General features: G+C 35.9%; 1 long non-coding RNA gene across 5 annotated transcripts in view; it reads right to left on the reverse strand.

The window, feature by feature from the left end:
- The window catches only part of LOC132010699 (uncharacterized), a 454,543-nt gene that overhangs the window by 149,941 nt on the left and 280,491 nt on the right, over positions 1-24,111 (reverse strand). For 4 of the 5 annotated variants that reach the window (XR_009402261.1, XR_009402268.1, XR_009402264.1 and 1 more), the window contains one exon: positions 19,251-19,325. This is a non-coding gene — a long non-coding RNA (uncharacterized LOC132010699). Of the gene's footprint in view, positions 1-19,250; positions 19,326-23,944; positions 24,005-24,111 lie in introns of all 5 variants that reach the window. The other variant, XR_009402269.1, reaches the window with a different exon arrangement.

A 24,111-nucleotide genomic window follows, 5' to 3' on the forward strand; every position in this document is an offset into this window, starting at 1 on the left:
TTTTTCTGTTTCTTTGTATGTGAAATAAACTTGGATTTTCTAGGACAAAAAAAAAAAAAAAAAAAAAAAAGAAAAGAAAAATAAACAGAGTGGAAGAAGCTACATTTCCAACATCAAACAAGTAACAAGAATCACAGAGGTGAAAGTTAGTCTTTCAGCAGAACCTCATGAAGACTCCATGAAGAAGGCAGGCATAGACATCAGGAGTTGACTCTGAAATGGTGTTCAATGTAATGGATAAATATTATGTATAGAATAGTTAGATTGGCAACTAGAGCCACTCTATGCATTTAGAATAACAGTGAAAGAATAACCTCTTAATATATCTGAAATTTGTTTTAGCAAGCAGTCTGGAATGGAGACTAAAGATTAGCATTAGGAAACAAACAAAAACTTTCCTGGACATTATAGTTTAGGGTTGAGAACCACTTGTCTAGTGGGAAAATGATATGTTATTGTACATAATCTTATAGTATAACACACTATGGATAGTGATAATTATCAGATACTATAGAACCATCTACGCAAACTAAATAAAGGGAAGATTCTCCAAAGAAACAACATCTAAGCAGTCTCCAACTATACTGCTCTCTCCTATTATTCATGTGTTCATGTTATCTTCTCCTAAATTGAAAAGGGATGGAAAGTCAGGAGTAGGATGCTTCTGAGGAAAGAGTATATTTAAAGTTATGCAAAGCATAGAGATTGTGGTGTAGATATACAACTACCAAGCACTGAGTTGTGGCTGGGTCACATGGTATATAAATGAAATGACAGAAGATACCAGAGAAGTTAATAGGCATTAGATTATAAGATATAACTGGGAAACTATGGAAGGATTTTATTCATGATATGACTAGGTCTGAATTTTAGAAAGATCATGATGAGTATGTCACAAAAGATGCAGAGTTCTAAGTGGCCCACTGCAAATGGTTTTTAAGAGAAATAAAATGGCCTGAAGTACAACAATTTGAGTGGAAGGTGATAATAAACTCCAAGCAACTTAAGATAATTTAGCCAAGCTTAATAACACTGTGAAATGAGGACCGGGTGAAATGGTCACAAGGAAGAGGCAAACCTATTACAGATTATGATAAGGAGAATATTTCAGTGAAATAAATTTTGAGTTTATTTTAAAAACACTGAATTTGAGATGCCTAGAGGAAATTCATTTGAACTGATGCTCTCAATTTTTTTCTGTCTCTGGTAAAAATGATAATGGATTGTCATTTTTGTCATTTTTAATCTCTACTTGCTATCAAGAGGAGAAATTACCCTATGTCAATAATAATTCAAGGAAACTAATAGATGTCTTAGGAAATCTCCCAAATTCTTCCCTTTTCCTTAACCTTAAATCACTATTGACACAGGATTCCACCTGCTAACTGTAAAGTACTGAGATTCACCCTCATAAATCACACAAATCAATGTCCTCTCTCAGCTAACTTCAAGCATAGCTCAGCAAAATTGTGTGCTTTGAGGGTTAAGTAGTTGAATCTTACCCTGTGGTTCAACTATTTCTTTATTGTTATACTCCCTTCTTTTCTTTTTTTTTCTTTTCCTTCTTTCTTTCTTCCTTTCTTTCTTTCATTTTAATTCCAATTAGCTAGTATACAGTGTTATATTAACTTCTAGTGTACAATAGGGTGATTCAACATTTCTACACATCACCTGGTGTTCATCACAAGTGTATTCCTTAGTCTCCATCACCTATTTCACCCATCCCCTTACCAACCACCCCTCGGGTAACCATCAGTTTGTTTTCTATAGTTAAGAGTCAATTTTTTGGTTTGGCTCTTTTTTTTTCCCTTTTTAAATCTTTTCCTTAAAGTCCACATATGAGTGAAATGATATGGTATTTGTCTTTCTCTGAGTGATTTATTTCATTTAGTATTATACTCTCTAGCTCCATTGATGTCATTGCAAATGGCAAAATTTCATCCTTTTCTACTACTAAATAACATTCGTGTGTGTGTGTGTGTGTTGTATGTGTGTGTAGATATAAATATATACACCACATTTTCTTTATCCATGCATCTATTGATGGGTACCTGGTCTACATTTATATTTTGTCTATTGCAAAATATGTTGCTATAAACATTGGGGTGTGTGTATCAACATGATATATCACAATAAGAAAAAGGATAAAAACCATATGCTAATTTCAATAAATGAAGAAAAAACATATGATAAGTATAATATCCATTCATGATAAAAGTGCTCAACAAAGTAGCTATAGAGAGAACATATCTCAATATAATAATGGCGTTATATGAAAAACTGCCAGCCAACATGATACATAAAAGGAAAAAACAGAGTTTTTCCCCTAAGGTCAGGAACAAGACAGGGATGTCAACTCTTACCACTCTTAGTCAATATAGTACCAGAAATCCTAGCCACGTCACTCCAACAATGAAATGAAATAAACATCCAAACCAAACTGGAAGAAAAGAACTTTCAGTATTTGCAGAAGATACAATACTATATATAGAAAACTCTAGAGGAGGAGCAAGATGGTGGAGGAGTATGAGACCTAAATTTCATTTGGCCCCAGGATTTCAGGAATCTGCTGGGTTTGGAGACTCTGAACAGGGCTGTGTGCCAGAGACAGAAATGCTTGGTCACAGGCCAGGTGAGCTCATAGCATGGCCAGAGACCAGGGAGACAGGATGGGTTGACTGGTTTTCTCTGAAGGCACACTGAAAAGAGAAACCCCTGAGCTCTCGGCTCCTCTGGGGCCAGAGATTCAGAGGCCACCATTTTAATTCTCATCCTCCAAAGCTGTATGGAAAGCATTAAGGGAACAAAAACTACTGAAAGAAAACCTGAGCAGATGACTTAGCCTGGCCCCTGGCAAGGGCAGTGCAATTCTACCTATGACAAAGACATTTGAGAATCACTTTAATAGGCCCATCCCCAAGAAGATCCACAAGAACATCCAGCCAAGACCAAGTTTACTGATCAATGAGAACTGCAAAACATCAGGGTAGGAAAATACAGAACATAAAATTCATGTTTTTTCCCCCATGATTCTTTAGTCCTTTGAGTTAATTTTTTTAAAATGTTCATTATTTTTTTTCTATTTTTTCTTAAAGTTTCCTCTTTCCTATTTTGACCTATTTTAACTATTTGATCTTATCAATACCTTTTTAAAAATCTTTTTTAATTTTCATTTTTATAGTAATATTCTATCCCTTCATTGTATTTAAATTATTTTTTAAGACATATAAGTTTTTCTTTCTTTAAGATTTTAGATAAAGTTTCTTCTGACTAAAATATACCCTAAATCTAGTGTATGGCTTTATTCTAGTCTCCAGCCTGACTGCATTCTCTTTTTCTTTTTCCAACGAACTTCTTATTTTATCAGTTCCTTTTTTAAAAATTTTTTTTAATTTTCATTTTTACAGGGGCACCCTGGGTGGCTCAGGGGGTTAAAGCCTCTGCCTTTGGCTCAGGCCAGGAACCCAGGGTCCTGGGATTGAGCCCCACACCAGGCTCTCTGCTTAGCAGGGAGCTTCCTCTCTCTCTCTCTCTCTGCCTGCCTCTCTACCTACTTGTGGTCTCTGTCTGTCAAATAAATAAATAAAATCTTTGAAAAAAATTTTCAGTTTTACACTTATATTCCATCCCTTCATTGTGTCATATATACATATGTGTGTAAATTTTTTTCTCCTTCCTTAAAATTTTGGGAGGCAGTTTCTTCTAACGGACCAAAATATACCTAAAATCAAGTGTGTAGCTCTATTCATATTGTATATATATTTTTTTCCTTTCTTATCTCATTCATCTACTCATTCTGGACAAAATGACAAGGCAGAAAAAAAGAAAAAAAAAAGAGGCAGTACCAATGGCTAAGGACCTAATCATACAGACATTGGTAATATGTTAGATCTAGAGTTCAGAATGACGATTATCAAGGTTCTAGCTGGGCTTAAAAAACACATGGAAGATAATAGAGAAACACTTTCTCTATTCTATTTCTCTAAGGGAGAAATAAAATCCCTTTCTGGAGAAATAGAATAATATTGTACCTCATTAATAGCTTTTTTGATTTCAACTTGGTAAAATCTAACCAAGTTGAAATCAAAAAAGCTATTAATGAGGTACAATAAAAAATGGACGTTCTTATTGCTAGGATAAATGAAGCAGAAGATACTTAATGATATAGAAAACCAAATGATGGAGAAAATGAAGTTGAGAAAAAGAGAGATAAACAACTACTGGATCACAATAGGATAAATCAAGAGATTTATTGATTTATTGGTACAATAAGATGAAAAAATATTAGAATAATTGGGATCCCAGAAGAAGAATAAAGAGAGAGAGGAGCAGAAGGTGTATTGGAACAAATTATAACAGAGAATTTCCCCAACTTGGGGAAGGAAGCAAGCATCAAAGTGCAGGAGGCACAGAGAACCCCCTTCAAAATTCAATAAAAATAGGTCCACATTCCATCATCTAATAGTAAAATTTACAAATTTCAAAGATAATGAGAAAATCCTAAAAGCATCTCTGGACAAGAGGTCTGTAATATTTAACAGTAGAAATGTAAAATTGGCAGCAGACTTATCCACAGAGACCTGGCAGACCAGAAAGGACTGACGTGATATATTCAGAGGACTAAAGGAGAAAAATATGCAACCAAGAATATTAAATCCAGCTAGACTGTCATTGAAAATAGAAGGAGTAATAAAAAGTTTCTAGGACAAACAAAAACTAAAAGAATTTGCAAACACTAAATCAGCCCTACTGGAAATATTGAAAGGTGTCCTCTAAGCAAAGAGAGGACCTAAAAGTAACATACACCAGAAAGGAACAGAGTCAATATACAGTAACAGTCACTTTATAGGCAATACAATGGCATGGAATTCATATCTTTCAATAGTTACCATGAATGCAAATGGGCTAAATGTACCAATCAAAAGACACAGGGTATCAGAATGAATAAAAAACAAAAACCCATCAATATGCTCTCTACAGGAAACTCATTTTAGAACCAAAGATACCTCCAAATTTAAAGTGAGGGGGTGGAAAACAATTTACCATGCTAATAGACATCAAAAGAAAGCTAGGGTGGCAATCCTTATATCAGACAAATTAGATTTTAAGCCAAAGACCATAATAAGAGATGAGGAAAGACCTATATCATAATTTAAGGGTCTGCCCAACAAGAAAATCTAACCATTTTAAATATCTATGTCCCTAACATAAGAAGAGCCAACTATGTAAACCAAGTAAGAACAAAATCAAAGAAACACATTGACAATAATACAATAACAGTAGGGGACTTTAACATCCCTCTCACTGAAATGGAAAGATCATCCAAGCAAAATATCAACAAGGAAATAAAGGCTTTAAATGACACACTGGATCAGATGGACATGACAGATATATTCAGAATACTCCATCCCAAATCAACAGAATATACATTCTTCCCTAGTTCACATGGGACATTCTCCAGAATAGATCACATCCTGGGTCACAAATCAGGTCTCAACTGGTACCCAAAGATTGGGATCATTCCCTGAATATTTTCAGACCACAATGGTTTAAAACTAGAACTCAACCACAAGAGGAAAGTTGGAAAGAACTCAAATACATGGAGACTAAGTAAAGAGCATATTACTAAAGAATAAATGGGTCAACCAGGAAAAGAAAGAAGAATTAAAAAAAAAAAAACCATGGAAACCAATGAAAATGAAAACGCAACTGTTCAAAATCTGTGGGACACAGCAAAGTCAGTTCTAAAAGGAAAGTATATAGCAATGCAAGCCTTTCTCAAGAAACAAGAAAGGTCTCAAATATACAACCTAACCCTACACCTAAATAGCAAAGAAAGCCTAAATCCAGCAGGAGAAGAGAAATCATAAAGATCAGAGCAGAAATCAATGAAATAGAAACCAAAAGAATAGTAGAATATATCAACAAAACCTGGTTCTTCAAAAGAATTAATAAGATTGATAAACCCCTGGTCAGACTTATCAAAAAGAAAAGACAAAGGGCCCAAATAAATAAAATCATGAATGAAAGAGAGCGATCACAACCAATACCAAAGAAATACACACAATTTTAAGAATATATTATGAGCAACTATACACTAGCAAATTTGACAATCTGGAAGAAATGGATGCATTCCTAGAGATATATACCAGGAAGAAATAGAAAACCTGAACAGACTCCTAACCAGTAAGGAGATTGAAGCAGTCATCAAAAAACTCCTAACAAATAAGAGCCCAGGGCTATATGGCTTCCTAGGGGAATTCTACCAAACATTTAAAGAAGAATTAATACCTATTCTCCTGAAACTGTTCCAAAAAATAGAAATGGAAGGATAACTTCCATACTCATTTTATGAGGCCAGCATTACCTTGATTCCAAAACCAAACAAAGACCCCATCAAAAGGAGAATTAGAGACCAATATCCTTGATGAACATGGATGCAAAAATTCTCACCAAAATACTGGCTAGAATCCAAAAGTACATTAAGAGGATTATCCACGGGGCGCCTGGGTAGCTCAGTGCATTGAGGCCTCTGCTTTCGGCTCAGGTCATGATCCCAGGGGCCTGGGATCGAGCCCTGCATCAGGGGGAGGGGGGTCTCTGCTCAGCAGGGAGCCTGCTTCCTCTTCTCTCTCTGCCTGCCTCTCTGCCTACTTGTGATCTCTGTCTGTCAAATAAATAAAAATCTTAAAAAAAAAAAAAAGAAAAAAAAGGATTATCCACCATGACCAAGTGGGATTTATTCCTGGGCTGCAAGGTTGGTTCAACATATGCAAATCAAACAGTGTGATAATATACATTAATAAAAGAAAGAACAAGAACCATACGATACTCTCAATGGATGCTTAGGAAGCTTTTGACAAAGTACAGCATCCTTTTTTGATCAAAACTCCTCAAAGTGTAGGGATAGAGGGTTTATACCTCAGTATCATCAAAGCCATCTATGAAAAACCCACAGCAAATATATTTTCAATGGGGGAAAACTGAGAGCTTTTCCTCCAAGGCCAGGATCACAGCAGGGCTGTTCACTATCACCACTGCTATTCAACATCGTACTAGAAATCTTAGCCTCAGCAATCAGACAACAAAAAGAAATAAAAGGCATCTGAATTAGCAAAGAAGAAGTTAAACTCTCACTCTTTGTGGATGACATGACATTATGTGGAAAACCCAAAAGACTCCACTCCAAAGCTGCTAGAACTCATACAGGAATTCAGTATAAGTCTCAGGATATAAAATCAATGCACTGAAGTCAGCTGCATTTCTATACACCAAAAGCAAGACAGAAGAAAGAGAAATTAAGGAATCAATCCCATTTACAATTGCACCCAAAACCATAATATACCTAGAAATAAATCTAACCAAAGAGACAATGAGTCTGTATACAGAAAACTATCAAGTACTTATGAAAGAAATTGAGGAAGACAGAAAGAAATGGAAAAACATTCCATGCTCATGGGTTGAAAGAACAAATATTGTGAAAATGTCTATGCTACCTAAAGCAATTACACATTTTTTGCAATCCCTATCTAAATACCCTCAACTTTTTTCAAATACATGGAACAAATAATCTTAAAATTTATATGGAACTAGAAAAGACACTGAATAGCCAGAGGAATGTTGAAAAAGAAAGCCCAAGTTGGTGGCATCACTATTCTAGACTTCAAGCTCTATTACAAAGCTGAAATCATTAAGACAGTATGATACTGTCACAAAAACAGACACAGATCAATAGAACAGAATAGAGATACCAGAAATGTACACTTAACTTTATGGTCAACTAATCTTTGACAAAGGAGGAAAGAATATCTAGTGGAAAAAAGACAAATGGTATTGAGAAAATTGGACAGCCACATGCAGAAGAATGAAATTCAAAAATTTCCATACATCACACACAAAAACAGACTCAAAATGGAGGGAAGACCTCAGTATAAGATGGGAATCCATCAAAATCCTTGAAGTGAACACAGGCAGCAACCTCTTTGACCTCAGCCACAGAAACTTCTTCCTAGAAACACTGCCAAATGCAAGGGAAGCAAGGGCAAAAATGACTTATTGGGATTTCATCAAGATCAAAAGATTTTGCATAACAAAGGAAGCAGTTAACAAAACCAAAAGACAACAAGACATTTACAAATGACATATCAGATAAAGGGCTAGTATCCAAAATCTATAAAGAACTTATCAACCTCAACACCAAAAGAACAAATAATCCAATCAAGAATTGGGCAGAAGACATGAACAGACATTTCTACAAAGACATCCAAATGGCCAAGGTACACATGAAAAGTGTTCCACATCACTCAGCGTCAGGGAAATACAAATCAAAACCACAGTGAGATACCACCTCATGCCAGTCAGAATGGCTAAAATTAACCAGTTAGGAAACGAAGATGTTGGTGAGGATGTGGAGAAAGGGGAACACTTCTACACTGTCGGTGTGAATGCAAGCTGGTGTAGTCACTCTGGAAAATAGTATGGAGTTTCCTCAAAAAGTTGAAAATATAGCTACCCAATGATCCAGCAATTGCACTACTGGGTATTTACCCTAAAGATACAAAGGTAGTGATCTGAAGGGCCATATGCACCTGAGTGTTTATAGCAGCAATGTCCTTAATAGGTAAACTATGGAAAGAGTCTAGATGTCCATCAACAGATGAATGGATAAAGAAGAGTGGTGTGTGGATGGAATATTATGCCATCATCAAAAAACCCATAAAGCGAAATCTTGCCATTTGCAATCATATGGATGGAACTAGAGGGTATTATGCTAAGTGAAATAAGTCAATCAGAGAAAGACAGTTAACATATGATCTCACTGACATGAGGAATTTGAGAAATAAGACAGAGGATCATAAGTCAAGGAAGGGAGGATTGAAACGAGATGAAACCAAAGGAGACGTACCATAATAGACTCTTAATCTCAGGAAACAAACTGAGGATTGCTGGAGGGGGTGGGGTGGAAGGATGGGGTAGCTGGGTGATGGACACTGGAGAGGGTATAAGCTATGGTGAGAAAAATAAAAATAAATAAATAAATAAGAAAACCCTAAAGCCACCACCAAAAAACCACTAGAACTGATAAATGGATACATTAAAGTTGCAGGATACAAAAGTAATATGGAGAAATCTGTTGCATTTTTATATACTAATAAGGAGGGAACAGAAAGAAAAAGAAACAATCCCATTTACAACTGTACCAAAAATAAGAATAAACCTAACCAAAAAAAGTGAAAGACCTATATTCTGAGAACTATAAAATACTTATAAAAGAAATTAATGAGGACACAAAGAAATGGAAAGACTTTCCATGCTCATGGGTCAGAAGAACAATTATTAAAATGTCTGTACTACCCAAAGCAATCTATAGATTCAATACAATTCCTATCAAAATACCTATTCTTTCTTAAGAATTTGAAGTCAACTCTTGAGATATAAATACTTCCTGGGTAATTTAGCTCATTAAGCCACTATTAACCATCAATACCTTGGGCACAAAAGAGTTTGCCGCTCTAGTCAGAGAGTAGATTCTGAAGTTTGGGGACTAGGGAAAGAAGTATTAATTAGTCTGAACTGAGACAAAATTATATTTATCTGTTAGAAAAGAATTTCAGCCAAAGATAATGGCATATCCTACAAATGAGGGCTTAAACAACAGGGAGTTTGTTAATCCTACATCATAAGAAATATGGAGGTAGGCAGCGGCTGGCATTGATTCAGCTGCTCAATAATCTCATCAAGAACATGGGTCCATTGCTACATTTTCTATACCATTCTTTGTGGGTTGGTTTTTCATCCTTGAGTTACTACTCCTGTAGTAGTAGTAGTAGTAGTAGTAGTAGTAGTAGTAGTAGTAGTGAGTTACTACTACTGCCCCAGCTTTATGAAACATGGCCACAGTCAAAAACAGGAAGTGAGACACAGGGGGAGGGACAAAAGATGTGATTATGCTTTCTTCAGGGAAGAAAACATTTCCCAGGAACCCTTTTTTTTTTTTTTTTTCCTTTTACATTTTCATTTCCCAGAAGTGAAGGTTGGGAAAAAATAGGATTGATCTCTCTTACCAAATATCAATAATTTTGTCCTAGTACTTTAGTAAAATCTAGTTCAGCTAACAGGTAAATGAGATAAGGGAAATTCTTTTTGAGTAAAAACAGGAGGTATCACTAACCCTTCTGGGTGTTCTAGAAACAATGTAAGAAAAATTTCCATTTTCACAGGTTTTTGCTTCATTGTCTTTCATGAAGGGAACAGGATGGATTTGGGTGGTAGGACCAGAGAATGTAATGATTTTTTTCTACCTTGTGGGTAGAAGGTGTAGAGAGACAGCTTTCCAATTCTTTTTTTTTTTAATAAAGACTTTATTTATTTATTTGACAGAGAGAGAGCATAATCAGGGGGAGCACCAGAGGGGGAGGGAGAAGCAGGTTCCAGACTGAGCAGGGAGCCAGACTTGGGGCTAGATCTCAGGCCTCTGGGATCATAACCTGAGCTAAAGGCAGAGGCTTAATCAACTGAACCACCCAGGTATTCTTTTTTTTTTTTTTTTTTTAAGGGATATATTTTAAAATGGGTATTCTAGATATATATCATGGCAAAATTCTGCACTTCCTTCTTGACCAGTGGAAGATTAACTGGCTGATCAAACATAGCCCTGCTCTTACTGGGGGAAGGAGTATTTGGGTCAGGGGAGCAACAAAGTTCTCCTTCTACCCAATACCAATATGAGGAATAAGAGGTGTTAAAGAGCATAAAGTATGGATGTTGCTTGAACAATGGCCTCTTTTGTTATTATAATCATGGAAAGAACCAGGAAAGTCAGTACAGAACCCAAGCTACTATTCAGAATCTGAAAGAAACATGGCAGCTTACAGCTGTATTCTAAATCCTAAAGTTTGGCTCAAGGGATCTCATGTTGGACACTGCTACCTTGGGCAGGTCTCTTGGGAAGGACCCATATTATTTCATTTTCTCTGAGTCATTGATCAACTATAGCTATGCTTAGAGGAAAATATATAGCCCTACATGCATGTATTAATAAAGAAAATTTGAAAATTAGTTATATAGGCAACGATCTCAAGGACTTAGAACAATAGTTGCAAATAAAATCCAAATAAATTAGAGCCAGGAAATAACATGGATAAAAGCATCAATTAATAAAACAGAAAATAAATGCACAATAAAGAAAACACAGAACACCTATAGTTGGTTCTTTGGAAATATTTTAAAACTGGCAAACTAGTCTTTATATGGACAAGAAATCTGCATATTGTAGGCAGCACACAAGGAATTCACAAGATTGAAAACTATTTTTTTTTTAACATCAAGGTCATGGGAATATTAACAATTCTTTGTAATATCTCTATTTAACACAGGACAAAAAATACGGTCATACTACCTAATAGATGAGTCTTGTTTCTGGCATATCAGTTTCCTTCTCTTTTTGATCTGTCTTATGTCTTCATTGTCAAATCATTTTAGAACATAATGAAGACTTAGTCTAATGGGGCTGTTGCCTTCTGGAAGTCTGTTCTTTACCTTACATGGTAAGAGTAGGGAAGAAATATTATGCATAAATGAACATGTTACTTCATTGGAAAACAATGGAATCTGGGCAGAATGTATACTTACTTTATTAAGACTCAGCTTCTCTCCCTCATAGCTGTGGTATTTGGATTGTTAATATTCTAATACAAACAAAGGGAAGTGTTTAGGCTCCCAAACGAAGTTGGAGTTTTAATGTCCTTTACAAAAGGGTAAAAGAAAGGAATAAGAAAATGGGTTTTGATGGATGCTTTTGAGGTAGCCTCATATAGACTGACCCTAGAAAGAAACTAGAATGCACTTTGCTCATAAGAAGCAAGGCTAGTTATGTCATATTTATTATCATCTTGAAAAATGCTCTTGACTCACAGAGTTTTATTAAATTCATGATGTAGTTGAAGATTAGCCATTCTTTTAAAGAATTCTTTGTGAGTACACTTGGCACATAATGAATGAATTTTCAGAAATAGTCATTCTCGCCTCTTTAGGTTGAGCTAGCAGTCTTCGGATTTTTAACTTGCTCAGGCCTGTTAGAGGTAAGATGGTGGCAAGATAAAGACTGAGCCAAAACTCCAATTATAAAGGGAGACTACCAACAGCATTATTTGAGGTAGAACAAGAAAAGGCTGTAAGGAACTTGATGCAGGATCTTGCCTTAATCATCTTTGTATCATATTGTAGAGGCCACATGTTTTGTTTTTCTTTGAACTGAACTGAATTGAATTAAATTGGATTGAACTGAATGAGGTTCTGGATCATGAGAGGCAGCCCAGAAATAAAGTCAGACCTTTGAAAATACACCACTTGTGAAATGAGCCAGAGGCGGGGGAAAGTGATATTTAGAGGGGTAGTGACACAAACTGGCCCATGATCAAAATTTTCCTCTCCAAAACATAAAAATCAATGAAGGAAGACTATGGGATGCAAGAGAAACCCAGTATGCAGAAATCACATAAACAGAGATGAACAACAGGTTAACTACCCTGTTCTCTAAACACAGGGACCCTGTACATAGTTAGGGTTCAATAAATACTGGCTGTTTGCTTTTCCTTCTTCTTTAAATCATTAGTAAAAATAATTAGTTTAAATAAATAGTAACTCAACCATACTATGTGCTAGACTGTGCTTACATTTTACGTGCCACATCTCAATTAAATCTTACAAAAAAACTTACGTCTACACTTGGTATTTTTGTCTGACAAAAGGCTGAGGAGTCAGAGAGATTGGGAATACTTTTCCAAAGTGACACATGCTGATGACATGCTCTGAATGAAGAAAAAAATGAATAATCAATAAACACATGAATGTACAAGTTCATGATTCAGTGCATGTGTGTGTGTGTGCGTGTGTGCATGTGCGTGTGCATGTCTGTGTATAAAAGCATTTCTTCTTTCAGCTTTCATTAGCTCTCTACTTGGCTCACTCTTCATTAACTAACTACATTCATTAGCACAAAAGTCTTTAGTAGTTTTAGTCTAATACTGAGAAATATGCCAACTAAAAAGAATATCTCTGTAAAGAAGCCATTTAGAATGTATTTTGAAGCCAGATTACCTATTTGAATACTAGCTACACTATTTATACTATTAAAAACTTGGGCAGGTTTCTTAGCTTCCACATGCTTCAGCTTCCTTACCTGTAAAATGAGGATTAAAAATAACATTGACCTCAGGTTTATTTTATGATGACTGAATGAGTTATTTTAAGTAACTACTTAGAAAAGTAGACAGGAATCATACTACATAAAAGCTAAGTGTTTTTATTTTTCCCCAACTTTATTGCTCTACAGAGTGAGGGTGTCCTAACTTTCCCTCAAGACACTCAGAAAATGTCCATTGATGAGGAAGAGGGAAATGGGAGAGGAGAAACAAAAATACGAATCCAATAAGAAAGGTTAGGTTTTCCTTTTTTTCAGTGACAGACTTGACATCTGACCCATGTTTCAGTTGAGAAAGCCTTAACACTCTGAATTGGATTTCCCAGGGAACTAAATTCTCCAATTCTCCCCGAAAGTCAGGTCCTGAAGTGGAAAGGGCAGATTTAAGGAACTATGGTGACATAGGTTCATTCCTCTTGGCAGTAATATAAGACAACAGCAATTTATGGGGAGAAAAGAAATTTATTCAGGCCCATGACTGTACATTACATTGTGTTTTCTCTCTTGGGGAGGAAGTTTGGAATGCATAGCAGTTCTGTGATCCAAAGCAGCTTGCTTGCCCCATTATGCGATACAAAGTGGTAATAGTCAGGAGTCTTGAGAAATGAGTCAGAAGGAGATATTGCTCTTTTGGTTCCGAGAAGCGGAAGCTTTGCTGGCATCCACCGCTTGTGAAGCTGTTTCTGTCCCAGATAGAGGTGAGATACATGAAGGTGGGGGAGGACACGAAACGCGAAAAGGCATTGGTACTAATCTGATCAATTAATTCAATAAAGGGTGCCATCTGACTATGGAGCTGTCCGGCAGGAAATGTGTAAAAGCCCTACAGTGAAAACATGATTTCCGTTAATCGCCTGCTTTCATCATACAGATCCCTTGAGGCAGCCAAGCTGGCTTATCAAAGAACCTGCTACTGGCTCCTCTGCTGCGTAATGTCCTTCATGAGAGAAATCTGGGCTTCAGATTTACCTCAAATATGAAATACCATTAACTGCTCTATCCGCTTATTAATCCAGTGTATGGCCAGGAGCCAGGATTGTCCAATATTCCCCCTTCGGTTGTCAGTTACTCCTTGGTTACTCAATATATGTATCTGTCCATCTCTTCCTTTAATAATGGCTGTGGTTAAAAACCAGAAAAACACTGATGTGACCTTGGATATGGACCACATTACTGTTCATTACTTGCTTGAAAAGGGAAAAAAAATGCAAACAAGAATTATTCTTCATAAACTTGGTTTAATTCTTGCAAGCAAGTTTGTGAGTCATTTTATGAATGGCTCCCGCTTCAAATTAGGGCTCCTGTTTCCGCTTCCAATGAGCCTCTAGTATTACATTTAATATTGTTTCCTCTCAGCAATTGAAATGTACATCCCTGCTGGGTTGGTAAGAATAGCATTTCTTTCCTGAATTCTTTCTTCTTTCTGAATTGCTTCATTTTACTTCCCTCAAAACTAAAATAAAGTAATTTGTACCTAAAACTAGACAAAATTAACCTCATGTCTTGTTCTCCTTTTAGCTTGAGACCTGACTGCTTGGCACAGAGGGCTGCTTTCACTCATGGCCTCATTTCTTCACCTCTCCTCACTTTTTTCAGACAGGAAGAAAATGGCTTCCATGGGTAGCAAATGGCCTCAGGCAAAAGAAACTGCTCAAGGGGTTTTAGAACTCACTAAGGTGAAGGCTGATAAAAATGAAGATTTTGCTATCAGAGCCTATGCCATCCATGGGACGGGTATCACCATATTCTTTCGCTCCTGGGTGTGTGTTTACTGTTCTCAGGCCTATTTGCTCAGACTGTAAATGATGTAAGTCAGGCTTTGGAGTGCTCTATCTCCTCTTGATTCTGTGTTCTTGAGCATACAAGCCATATCAAAAAGGTCTGTCTCACCTTTCTTACTTACATGGCTATACCATGATGACAAAAAAATATTTATTGCCAATCTTCCTTCCTATATAGATGGCAAACATTACTAATACAGAATCCTCCTCAGCATAGTATTTGGGGATGCTAATACCAATTGATTAGAACTATCATACTTGAAAACGACCCACTGGTCCCACTGCACCCCTCCCCCCACAAAACACATACACAGAGAGAGAGAGAGAGAAAGAGAGAGAGACAGAGAGAGCTATTTAATCTGCTTTATGCTTGAAGAGCCAAGTCCTTAAACACTGTTATTTAGGTAGTAGGTAAGAGTCAGAAAGGACAGAAATTTGTAGGATGAACCATACCATGCATGAGAAATCTTTTATCTAAATTTCTGTTCAGCACTAGGGTGGCAGCTAGGAAAGGGAGGAACAAACTCAAGCTCTCATAGAGGTTACAATCAATAATTAGTATCATTTATTAAATTAAAAAAATCTCCTGGTGATTCACAGACCTGTACCCCTGGGAATAAAAATATATTATATGTTTATAAAAAATAAAAAACTGAAAAAATAATCTCAAAATGGTTGCCATGTCAACACAAGTATTGACATTGTCATTAATTCAACCATCATCACTTGTACTAGACAGGAAGAAGAAATAATTTAAGAAGGAGAGCTATGACCAGAAAAGCAAAACCTTCCTAGAAAAACTCATCATCCTTCCACTCATACAGCACTTGCCAGAACTGTGTCACATGACTGCCTTAAACTGCTAGGGAACCTAGGAAATACTGTCTTTGCAAGCTAAAACATAGGTGTCCCTAACACAATGGGAATTTCTGTTAGCAAGAAAAAATAGAATATGTTTTGGGTCAGTAACTAACCATATTGGGCCAAGTCTCTTTATTAGTACACACTTCCATAATATAACTATATTTTTTCTTATTATTTATATAGACAAAAATATATACTTGCTGGCTATGCCAACAGATCCTGAGCTCTGAACTTGCTGAGTATATGTCTGGGTTTTACCAACCACTTCATTTCTAGGAAACACCTCAGTGTCTGCAATATAACAGCCACTCAAAATGTATTTGTTAAAAAATGGATAAACTTCCACCACACTTTTTTAGGCAAGTGGTTTCTCCTACCTAGTTTACTACATTTCTGCATAACAGCTCAATTCATCTCCTTTTTTTCACATCACTGGCTGAGTGATCCCTTTAAAATGATCTGTAACAAAGTTAAAGGAAACAATAGTTTGCCATTATCTTAAGGATGATTAAGGTAATGCTCTGATTCCAGAACATGATTTACAAGGGCCTTAATAACTTCATACTCTGGTATCTTTCTTTCCTCATCACTTACCTTTCCCTGCTTCTCACTCTATCTATATAGTACCTATTTTTAATTTCTGAAAGGAGACATATTCTCTTTTTTTACCTGAGGTATAATTTACATACAGTAAAATTCAGCTTTAAAAAAAAAATCAGTTTTATGTGCTTTGACAAAATGAATAGAGCTGTGTGACTATAATATGGTCAATATAGAGAACTTTTCTACCACCTCCCCAATTCCCCCATATCTAGCTAACCTCTGTCCCTGCCTCCAGTCCCTGGTAAACAATGGATAGCTTTCTGTCTCTATGGTTTCCTTTTTTTCCAGAAAAACATATAAATAAATTCATGCAGCATGGAGCCTTTGGAGTCTAGATACTTTGATTTACCATAATATTTTTGAAATTATTAATCCATGTTAGAGAACATGGATTAATAATGAGCCCTGTTTATTCATGAATAGTCATCCATTGCAGATATACCACAGTATATACATTCAACAGTTAAAGAACATTAACTTTGTTGCCAGTTTGGAGTAATTAGGAATAAAACCACTATAAACATTCCCATAATGGCTTTGAATATGGTATGAATGTGTTATCTTTTCACCTTGGAGCAGGACTACTAGATCATACTTTAAGTATTATGTTTAACTTTATGAGAAACTGCTTTCTATACTGTTTTCCAAAGTGGCTGTACCATTTTGTTTTCCTTTAATATTATCTTTTAATGCTGGCCTTTAGCTTGTCTTGTGATTCCTCCACTCATCTCCTTCACTCTATTTACTAATACTTATACTTTAGGTTTCTTCTTGGTGATTGCCTTCTTTGGGAAAGTCTTCCCTGCTCACAGGTCTGGATTGATGTATCTTCTGTATTCTGTTATATTGTTGCATATCTTATCAATTAATATTGCATAATGTAAAAGAATGTGAATATAAGATTATTTCAATCTAAATTTGAACTAAGCTGGCAAGATTACAGATGCCAACTATTACAACATACAAAGGGATGTGCCATACTGTCTTAGTAGAATTTATAAAAGAGGTAGCCCATATTTATTTTTTTCAACTATGGCTTAGTACTCATGAAGAATATATAAGAGAACTGAGGTTAAACATATAGGAGAGAAAATTCCCTTCGATAAGTTATATGGAGTAAGTCTACCTACTCTGTTCTTTAGTGTTTCCATTTCCCATCAAGATAAGTGAGAGAGGATTCCATAAGAGAACTTGGATAGCTTGATCTTTGTTCCTTAGTGTCTGTGGGATCATTGAAACTGGTGCTGAATCCTTTTTCAGAAATGCCTAAAAATGTGAGATTTTTACTAGATGACTCCTTTGATGGTGGGAAAAAATAGAGGTGACACCCTTGGGAAAGGTGTGGACAACTAGGACAAAGGATGTGCATTTTTCATGGACCATTGGGGGCTATGTAATAGATATCTCTCCTTTACCATTCTGAAAAAGAATTGACCTAAGTGAACTGCCTGTAAAGGTAATGAGATCTCCAACAGAGTCTGTGTCAAATGGTGTCTCTCTGGTAGAGTTGCTGATCATAGTTGAGAAGTAAAGATCCCCAATAATGATGATGATCACCCACAGGTGTGCTCTAAGGGAGATCAGACAGAGATCATGGCTATGCCAGCAGTACAGGACTATTTCTCCCATTTCTTTCATTTTCCTCAGATAAACACCATCAAACTAGAAAAAATGGAGATATCTAAGAGGGGAGGGTTGAAAATGCTAGGAGGGGGAATTAGAGGAGAGGAAATAAAAAATAATAAATAATTTATTCAGAGCTTGTATTTTGACATTCATCTTGTGGTCAATTATTTACTACTATAATTGATGATATAAATAAACATTTGACATATAGATCTTTGTCTGTATTTCCTATCATTTTCTTAAACACCATTCCTAGATGTGGAACAATTGAAATTCAAAGTCCTAACAGTTTTGAGACTCTTAAAACTTAATTTTTAATTTACAGTCCAAAATGGCTTATGGTTTATGTTCATAAGGGTACATACCTTGATAAATCTCACCATCAAACAAAATAAGCTTTAAGAAAAATCTGTTAAATTGATTAATGCAAAGAAAAATATCATTGCTTTAAATTCAATCTTCATGGGATTAAATTTTGTTGTATGTTTATTTTCCACTTTTGTTTTCTCTGGATGACTTGTTGGTTAATATCTGTTAACATTATTTCTATTCAGAAGACTGTATTTTTATCTAGATGAGATAAATTATGGCAAGGTATGTACTTTTTGATCTAGGTCTCTTCATGTCCTGTGTACTTATTTTTGAGAAACACTGTATTTTCAAACATAAACAACTGTGTTATCCTATCAGTCTTCCTTAAATGCATATTCTCCCTTCTTACTCAACCAGAAAATCAATCCAACCAATTAATGTGTTGGAGAACGGAAAAAAAAAAAATGATGCTTCTGTATAGCAGCCCTTCCTGTCACTTGGAAATGCATCTTAAATGTTTCAAGGAACATTAACATGAGTATATGAATGGACATCCCCAGAGAAAGAGAGAGAGGGAAGAGGAAGGAAGGAGAATGTGTGTGTGTGCTGGGGATAGAGGTCAGTCTGACAATTGTTACTTAAATGGTTCTAGTATTCTAATTCAGTTATGACATTCAGGGAGCAGAAAGGGGGGGAAACAAAACTGAACTTTTCATTTTAGATACAACCTATTTTTGAGATGGCTGATAAAAGTGTATAATAGAAAACTACAATTCCCATGAAATCTGATTGAACAAATAGGAAATAAAAGAAGTTTTCTTGGGGGTCTCTAAACTATGATTGAGAAATAAGAGGGGACATACTCTCAGCAATCTTCTTCTTTACAGGGTCTTGGTCGAGTACTTCATTGTGACAAAGCTGGTCTCAGCCCAGAGAAACTACGAGTCAAAAAGAAAATAAAAAATAGTAATAAACACATTTATCTGGTACTTACTGTCTTCCAGATACTAATAAGCAATTATTCCACATATACTGTCTTATTTAACCCTGTCAAGCTCATGAGGTTAGTATAATAATTGTGCTAAGTTTATACAAGAGGAAACTGAGGCTTAGAGATGATGAGTGACTTATCCAATATCACACAACTAATAAATAGCGCAGGTGTTATTTACATTGAGAACATTAAAAAATCTAGGGCCTCTGGTTCTAAACACTAGGCACATCATTTCAGCTTCAGTCCCACCAGGCTAGGGTAGACTCATGTTGTTCCGATCCTTTCCAAACATACCAAACCATCCACCCAATCCCACCTCTGTCAAACTCTTCCATATTTTGTTATTAATTTGAAGGTTCAGTGTAAAATGAAAATGTGGAGCTCCAGCTCAGGCTGGAGATGCTAAACTTTCCTTCCCATGGGGATGGCATCTCAACCAGAGCAGATGAGTGATTCGGGAGATTCTGGAGATAATAACTACTATATCAGGAGATACTAGATATCTTAAAAGAAAAATAGGAAATAAGATGAGAAATAGGTTGCTGCCAAGTCACCTGATAAATAAACCATGGGACTGCCAGGTAGGGTTGGTTTTCCTTGTAAAGCTGGCTTTAGCACATCTCAAAATTTTGAACAAGAAAAATAAGAGATTCAACAAAGAGCCTGGCATATACTATTGTAGTTAATAAATGTTTGCCAATATTATTAATGATATTTGGGATACATTCAATTTTGAAAATTTAAATAAATTGTTAGAAAAATGCTTGTCTCCTATCTATCACATTACCATCGAAGCACACCTAAAATTCTTTAATCATTACAATAAAAAATGTATTGAGCAACAACTAAGTACCAGACACTTCCTGAGTATGTTATGTTCATTATCTTATTCCATTCCCATAATAAGTTCCTGAGGAAGTATTGTCAAGCCATTTCATAAAAGAAGAAACTTAAGGTGAGTAAAGTTAAATAAATGCCCAAGATATAATAGTTAATGAAAGATTAAGATCCAGCCTTCAGTCTTTCTGACTACAAAGTCTGTGTTTGTTTGTTTGTTTGTTTGTTTTAAGATTTTATTTATTTATTTGACAAAGATCACAAGTAGGCAGTGAGGCAGGCAGGGAGAGAAGGGGAAGCAGGCTCCCTGCTGAGCAGAGAGTCTGACTCAGGGCTCATTCCCAGGACCCTGGAATCATGACCCGAGCCAAAGGCAGAGGCTTAACCCACTGAGACTCCCAGGTGCCCACAAAATCTATCTTAACCTGAGTTATACTGTCTGGATTAGTGATTCTCAACCCTAGCTATACATTTAAAAATGCAAAAAGCAAAAAAGCTGATGCTGATAACCCAACCCACATTATTTTAATAAGAATATTGATGAGTAAGAACCAGTGGTTGAACATACGTAAATATGCTTCACGTGATTCTCATGGGCAGTCAAGGTTGAGTCAATTGACCTAAATGGTATAATGCACCTACAAAGCTCTTACTTTTAATATAGCATGTATTAACTCATATTAGCAGATCATTTGGAATTTATGAAAGACACTGGAAACTCCAATTTATTTATTTTTATCCCAAAAGTATTTTTAAGGTAAACGCCAAAGAATATCCACTGTAAGAAAGCAAAGTTATTCTATTTTGCACAAGAAGAAAGAGTTGTTATTGACATGACCTTGAATAATCTTTTATAGATGGGTGTGGGAGGATAATTTATTTTCAAACTTAGAAAAGTAAAAGCATCTGTGTATTGACCTGAAAGAATGTGTGGAAAACATAGGATGAGGAGAAGAATTACTACACAATTTGGATCAGGAAATGTCAGGGTGGGCGGATGTGGGATGATAGAAAAGGAGTGTGTCATGAATACTTCATAAGAGGGCCCCCGCCTCCTTCACATTTGTAAGTGTCATTTATAATGGGATGAATAATAGCGTTAAGATGTGTGCTCTGTGATATGTTCCTTTATCTGAACAAATACAAGGCAACCTAGATAAAACACTTATCCAAGGCCAGCACATGCAAACCAGAGATGTGATGTTGATGATTTGAGCCTCAGTCCCAACAGGATGGTAGTTTTCCAGATAATTTCCTCAATTCCCCTACCTAATTCAGGGAAAAAAAAAAAGGGGGGGGGATTTATAAACAAAGTCACGAGTGTCCCAAATGTTCTGCTCATTAATTTTATTCTCCAGTATATCTGACTAGAATCATAAAATCAACAGACTGATGTGTGCAAAGAGATACAGATGACAGCTACAGAGAGATACTTCCATCAGTTTAAAACAGGTAAAACACCTGACTAAATCATGTCACAGGCCACCAAGCCAAATACAACTCTACTATAAAACTGCCATCATTTTGTAATTTGTACATTACCAAGTTAAGGAAAAAAACTGGAATGATGAGTGTGTTAGGGATTTAAGGGCAAGTCCCCATAGATATTGACACTAGATATTATGGCAATTTGCCTACTTTGCTTCTGGAAAATATCTGCATTACATTGAACAAAAGTATAAATTACAGTGGGATTTTTTTTTCTAACAGCATTTAAAATGGGGCATATTTTATGACAATGTGGAAGACGCTGGTATAAGCAACATAGGTTTTTGAATTGTAATGGGCTGAATTCAATTATGATTTTCCACTACTAACAACGAAATATTTCTGGGCAAGTGGTTTAGTGCAGTTGAAGCTAATTTTCTTTATCTATAAAATGGGAATAATAATCAACATTTAGGATTATTCTGAAGCTAATAGACAGTGTCTGTCAAGCAGAAGTATAATTTACCTAGGATGATAATTATTATTTTATTATATTCCTATTATTAGAAGTTAATCCACTCTCTTAATGTCTTGCTAAGGGCCTGTGCTTTCATATCCTGGGACTCAGTCATGCTTTGTCCATTTTCTCTCAGAAGAAAAAAAAATCACTAGCACAGAGGGTAGTTCTGATATTAGGCCTACCTAACCAAGGAAGGACATGTAGTAGGGGAACTGACCAAGCTACTGAAGTTAAGAAGAGGTTCCCATTGGCAGGCAAAGTCCAGTGCTCAATGTGGTAATGACTGGCACAATCCATCTAAGTTTCTAGTGACAATCTTAAAGCAGTTAGATAGGTCAGCAGTCAGGAAAAGTAATGGCCAGGAACTCACCAGGTCTACTGGCTTACAGTCTTATAGTTAAATTAAGAGTTCCAAATCCAGGTTCTAGGTGGATGAACAAAACAGATTCATAAGGATAAAAACCAAGGGAGGTGCTTATTTATAAGAACTCAGGTATGACTTAGAATTTAGGCACTGAGACAACATCCAAACTTTCATTTTCAGTTACAAGACTTACTGTAGATACAGCAAAGATAACTTGATGGAGAGCTGCTGTTACTATTACTATACAGGTACAATATTAACTCTTCCTAAAAAATCCAGAAGAAAAGAATTTACATGTTTCCATGGCAGAATAAATTAACTCTGTAAGGGTACACAAATTTCTTAAGGTCAGATAAGCAGATAAGTGAATTCCAGATCCAATATTGAAATCCAGGGTTATTTGGCTTTAAAACAATGGGCTGAACCAAGAAATAACATGCTATCCCCAAAAGAATAAAATAAAATAAAATAAATTAAATTAAAGTGAAAACAACACAAAAACTCCTATTTCAACTCACAGTGGTTCTGGCAACAGGAGAGGAGAAGTTCAAATATGCATCTGATAACCAAAGGTCTCTTGAAATGGAAAACCAGATCTTAAGAGTCTGACAGAGTATGATAGCTTGGATTCCTACCCAAAGGACCTCAGCTGGAAATTTTTGATCATATGGACAGTAGAAGATTCATGATTTCTTATCTCTCACCATTGTTAGGAATCTCTAAAACCTTATGGACTCTAATGGAGTTCAGATTTATACACCATGAAATAATATATATGCAGTTTAATCATCCTGGTCACTATGTTTTCTTATCACAATATTTAAGACAGGAATTGTCTTTGACTCAATGATAGAGAAGATCTGAATATTGGTAAATCCACCAGATTATTTCCTTTTCAGTACAAGTTGTTTTCTGTTAACCCTGATGCCAAGGGTTTATTTACTTAATCTTCCTGTGATTTCTGAACTGTATTTAGAGAATCACTAGAAACACTTTTCTTCCTACCTCACTGTTATTAATATTCCATGGTGCCTCTGGCTCTCTGTGAGTCTTCTGAGGCATGTACAAATGTCCAAAGAGAAAAAGCTAGGGACTCTTCTCATTTCTCCACTCAGGAAATATCAGGAAGGCACCCAATTTCCTCATGGAGGAAGAGGAGCAAATAAAGAAGAGTTTAAGCATTCTTTAGTCCTCTGAAGTTTGGGGGAAGCAGTTTTAAAAGAGAGGAAATAACCTTCCTTACCTACTCTCCATAATTCTGTTTATAAGTTCTTACTGGGATTTTGGAAGAGGTAATGGGGTAAGAAAACTAAATCTTCCTGCTACTAAACAGAAAATTTCTTGAGTAAATACTATGGACAAATTCTCTAAATATTTTGTAATGGTATTTAATGCCATAAGAATATTCACTTACTTTATTCACTATTCTCTTGTCCATCTTCGTTTATTCAGATCTCATTCTACCTGAGATGTTCTTCAAGGGGTCATATTAAACACAATTATTATTATTTACTGGGTACCAACATGCATAACTTTTCCCTCAATAGTTCCCCCACCTTTTCCTACCCTTCTAGTGGCCTA

This window comes from Mustela nigripes, chromosome 1, assembly GCF_022355385.1.
Source record: "Mustela nigripes isolate SB6536 chromosome 1, MUSNIG.SB6536, whole genome shotgun sequence".
Lineage (NCBI taxonomy): Eukaryota > Metazoa > Chordata > Mammalia > Carnivora > Mustelidae > Mustela > Mustela nigripes.